The sequence below is a fragment of the Gymnoscopelus microlampas genome (assembly GCF_963454915.1).
Source record: "Gymnoscopelus microlampas genome assembly, chromosome: 5".
NCBI lineage: Eukaryota > Metazoa > Chordata > Actinopteri > Myctophiformes > Myctophidae > Gymnoscopelus > Gymnoscopelus microlampas.
Genome location: NC_139942.1, coordinates 19,975,075 through 19,980,697, shown reverse-complemented (window position 1 = coordinate 19,980,697; position 5,623 = coordinate 19,975,075).

Sequence of the window (5,623 nt, the reverse complement as noted above, 5' to 3'; positions counted from 1 at the left end):
GAACACGCCTCGTGGCGAAGATTTGACCTTTCTAGTTCTTTCCTTTATTCGGTGTTGTTCACTGATGAAAGCCGGAGGACTGAAAACATTGTGTCTGTCTTTGTGATATCGTTTCAAAAAACAAAAACAAACAAAAACAACAACAAACCAGTTTCGGTGATCAGCCGTTACATAATCCATCTTCTGGTGTGCTTTCACGTTAACTGCGGGCATATTTCCATAATAATAATAAAGCATATTTGTGTCTTTTTGCCGCCATTGAACTGTGCATTAAGAAACAGGTTGCCCAGGGGCCATGTCCCCCATGCTCTGCACTGTCATTACTCATACACGTTAAACTGTGGTGATACGTTTTAATGCGCTCTGCGACTTGCAGTCGCCCCCGGAGCAATGTCACGGATCATTTCAACCGACACCCTCCCCGTTCTTTTGTTGTCAACACTAAGATACAACACAAGGGTGCTAAACCACTTATTTTACAGCTTCTTGCTGCCATCCGCGCACCAAAGAACCATTAACGAAACCTATTATTTTGTTTAATGTCACGCTCGCCTCGTACAGGCAGCGTTTTTTTTCCGCTGCAGAGCGTGCTGGGAGGTCAGATAAGCGCTCTTTGTTGAGGTGACACCTGTTTTAGCTTGTGCTCTCTCTCTCTCTCTCTCCCCCCCCCCCCCCCCTCCCCTCCTTGGTAAAGTGTTCAGATGAAGTGCTTGTGAATGACACATCCCTCTGGAATTCAGGGAAGGAAGCAGCCACGAGGGGGAAAAAAAAAGTGGACCATAAATCAAGATGGCTGACAAAGGAAACCAACTGAGGAAGTTCCTCAGTTCATCCCCCCCGACTGTCCTTTTCCACTTAGACATCTGGAACGAGTTTTTTTTTTCTTCTGTTTTTACTGTGTTGGCCAGGATGTTTTTGGCCATCACAAGCTCAACCAAGCAGCGCAGCAAACAACCCCTGGATTAATTTTTTTCTCCACTCTCATTTGTGGTGTTGACATTATGCAATATGTTACATTTTAATGTTTACAGGTGCACGAAAGGGCAAGTCCCGTGATTGCGGCGTGTTTTTGTTTCTGTCCCACACACATGGAATAGTTATTAGGTGCTCGTCGTAGTCTGTGTTTATACTTTATAGCTAAGCATTGGTGTTGAAGGAAATAAGCTGTTTTGTGTGAACATCATACAACATTTCTCACACATTTTCCCAATGTGTAGGGCAATGTGTGTCATCAGCATATGTGTCAGTATGTGAAACTTAACACTTTTTTTGCAACCTTTCACGTGCGTTATAGCCTAGGGCACATGGTCTTATATAAATATATTTAGTTTAGCAGATGTTTCCGAGGAACACACAGTGTGTCTGTGCGTACTGCATCTTCAGAGAAGAGAAGTTGATATCTAAGACCTACCACAGAGTTATTGCTTGCAGATAGAGGCCTATACTGTACAAAAAAGAAATGGGAATCTCATCCCACTTTTTGCGCCTTGCAGAACTCTCATCACCCACTACGTTTTCAGGTCCTCCGTGCCGTCCTCCTCGGTCGAGCGTGTGCCGACGCTGGACCACGATGACAGCATCGACTACCTTGAGCCCCATAATCCACCGGGCATGGACTCCGGCAGGATACCCCGGCCAGCTTCCAGCTGTCAAATGCTCCATGAAATGGCTGTAACACGCCCTGCTCCCCACTGCTTAGCCCCACTTAGCCATGAAAACCTCCTCCTCCTCCTCCGCTTCCCATTCCTGGATTTCATGCCTCCATGGCTGGACACTGAAGCCACTGTGATGCTGGCAGGCTCCCAAGTCGGCATTCATGGGGATGAGCAGCTTGTCTCTGCAGCAGCAGCCAGCCGGGGCTCGGGAAGGAACTCTGTTGTTGAACCTCGAAGAAGAGAAGGCTCCATTTACATTAGAGCTTACACGCTCTTATCCTGAGTGACTTGACTTGTTGCCTACCTCCCTATACTTCACTCCCACGCTTACTATTTATCTGCATCAGAGGAATCGCTTCACATGGCTGTGACTTTTGAGGCAAATACAGTGTTTACATGGCACTTATCCGCCCTTTACTCTTGAGTTTGTGTAATGATCTATCTTACAGTACCTTGTGGTATGAATGGCATCAAAGCTTTGCAGGTACAGTAGATGAAAGAGAACATTGTGGACTTTTATTGGAATTCCGGATTGCACATGCAGGGGTAAAGCACTCGCCTTTGGCTAAGCCGGGCACTCCAATAAAAGAATCGCATATCGACAACTTAATTTAAGTAATACTATAACAAATAATATATCGATAATATAAGATATACTTGTATCTTGGAGCCAATTAGTCTTAATATTATAAAGATAAACTGGCTCCAAGATACCTGTTACACCCCCCTGCTGTGTGAAATACAGAAGTGTTGGGTGCGAATCACGCAGAAAGAATCATTTTATAAATCATTTGGATATTGTGTTACTGTATAGACGAATCCACAGACGCGCAGCCTGTAGCTGCCTGTAGGCGGCCATTGCTGCGGTGTCGCGTCCGCGGAGCGTTGACACCGTGGCAATGGCTGCGCGCAGGGCAGCGCTCCGTGGATTCGTGTATATAGGTCTCGACTAGTTGATACAAATTTTGGGTCCTGGTGCCAATGCGGTTGGGGCGGCAGTGGCACAGAATAGAGGGACTGCTTGGGAATCTTAAGGTTTTCGGTTCTATCCCGGGCTTCCCCTGTGTTACTGTGTAAGTGTGTCCTTGAGCAAGACACAGACACTGAACCCCTAACTGCTCCCGATGAGCAGGTTGGTGCCTTAATGGTATTGTCCGCCATCGGTGAGTGAACGTGGGTGTGGATGGGTGAATGCAACGCACATTTGTGAAGCGCTCTGGATAAAGGCTCTATATAACTGCACCATTTGACCATGTTGACATCTGGTTCACGGCAACGTATATAGCTAAAGAAAAATAACTGAATAGGATCCATCAATCTCAGCCACTCCACTTCCTGGTCCTGAGTTTCACCAGCCAATAAAAGGATGAGAGAAAGATGCTCAATCCTCTCTCCATTAAAGAATGACCCTGAGGTCTAGGCCACGGGTTTTACTGGGCAGAGATAAGTATATGGAATGGTGGAACCAGATGTGTGCAATCACAGGGGAGAGATGCAAGGTGAGCGAGGGGGAAGCACCCGCCACCTGTAGAGGGAGAGGCACCGCCATAATATGGATGGATGACCATCTGGTAATGGTACTGACACTAATGATCGTGATCGTATACATTTATGTATGTGCGTGCCGTATGTGAATGTGTAGATGTGGGTGTACGCCCGCACACACGCACACACGCACACACACACACACACACACACACACACACACACACACACACACACACACACACACACACACACACACACACACACACACACACACACACACACACACAGGCATGTTAATGCATGCACAAGTGCACATTCTTTGCTTCACACACACATACACGCTTGTATATGTGTGTGTGTTTGTGTCAGTGAGGTTTTGCTTATGCATACGCTTTGCCTTTCTTAGTATGTGTGTGTGTGTGTGTGTGCCTGAGATATTGCACCTCTGTGTGTTTGCATTTGCATGCCTTGGTCTGCAAGGCAGCGTGTGCCAATTTGAGTGCCTCTCTACTCAATTGCACGCGCATTTTGCATTATTCTCTCTCTCCCACCTCCCACCCAGGGTTGCCAGATCTGCTTATTATAATTTCCCCGCAAGATTTTATTTGAAAATAGCCGATCTACAAGCTCACAACGCGTCGCATCGCGACGCGTTGTGAGCTTGTAGATCTGCTATTTTCAAATAGCAGATGTACATGTTAAAGTAAGTACTCACGTGGCCCATAGTTACTTCTTTTGGGCTAGTTTTCCTAGACGTGGTTGCTTGTTTCTCTCACAGAATCTGGCAACACTGCTCCCACCCTGGGATTTGAGGCAACTGTAAAACAAAACCACTCGACGATTCGCCTGCTTCCTCCCCCTCAGTAGGGCCGTGTCCAGGTGAGACAGAGGACCAGATGGGGAACGTCTTTATCCTATTTAAGTGTTAACGTTAAGAACCGCAGTGCGGCACTCACTTAGCCGGCAAGTCTCTGTTCGGAGCTTCACGTATACCCTTTGAGAGCTGCTGTAGAAGTTCATTCCACCACAATAGGCCTGTAGATCAACCTGCTAATGAGGCTGTGTGATTAGTTCTGAGTCATACTGTACAGTACAGTACAGTTGAGCCAAAACATTTGAGGAGCTCTGGCAGGATTTGAACCAAGGCCAAGGGAGGGCCTTGTGCTTGTCAAAAGGATCGAGGTTTTCCCACCAATAGATAAACAGCGCTGTTTATTTAATAACTTAAGTGCTATTTTATACTTCATTGCACGAAGGCGTCACATGCTGAATCTAAGAGCTTGCAGACCTGCTATTTCAACTATTTTCGAACATGTTCACCCACGTTGACATGCCCAAATTCGGGACCACAGGTTGAAAGTGGTTTTAACATCCTAATTCACTACAAAGCTATAGTCCCCTGTATCTAGTCACTAGGCAATCGTTAAAACATAATGTTTATTCATACGCTTGTCCACACGGCTCTCATTGACTTCAATGCATACCATCAATCTTCCAGCTCCGGTTTGCCTCCCATAGCCTGACGAATCTGCCAGCTGGAATTGCCGGACCAAGAAAGTAACGTATCTGCCCTTCCCTTACTTACATACGGTAGCCTTGTTTGAGACCAGGAGAGGCAATGTTACGGTCCAACCCCGTTTAAATCACTTTTTATCACGTCTCTTGCCTTTTTTTTGCTTCCAACACACAAAAAAAACACGCCAGTGCAGATGGTTTTAGCAGTTTCAGCTCAAGAGTCATAAAACACACAAACTGCTGCGACAGGCCTGGTTATTGACGATCAGATGTGCACTGACTGCAGTGGGGGACTGCGTTTCTATGATGAAGATAAATGACGCCACCAGGACTGTGTCTCCTGTTTAATAATGCTTATTCATCACTGTCACTGGACGCCCATGGCATAGCACAGTGGTGGGCAAATGCACATAATTGTACAGACAACATGCAAATATGGTCGCACACACACGCCCGCGCGCCTATGCACGCACGCACACATACTGTAAGGGCACGCACATAGAAGTATACTGACCCGCAGAATCAGAGACTTACACAAATATCTGATACTGTATATTGGGGCGGAAATTGGTAGGTACCTGACGATTCCGAGGGCTACGATTCAATTGCCATTATTGCGATTCGTGATTAATTTACTTCCATTATCTTTTATTGATAATAAAAACTAATGGAAGAGATGTGTCACTGTCAGCTGGAAGGTTATATTTGCCAACATCAACAATTGCAGAAAACCAACAAGAAAATAAACAGTCCTTTTTTGTAAAGTAATACTGACTTTAACAAAGGCTTCTCAATAGTCTGTTAATCAACCAAAATATGGCTGCTGCTCTGTGCATTTAGCGATATGATGATATATATATTTTTTAAATATATTTTTTGTTTTTGTTTTTAATAATCGATTCATAATCGTCCATATCCGAATCGTGATTAATTGCTGAATCGATTATATTTTCCACCCCTACTGT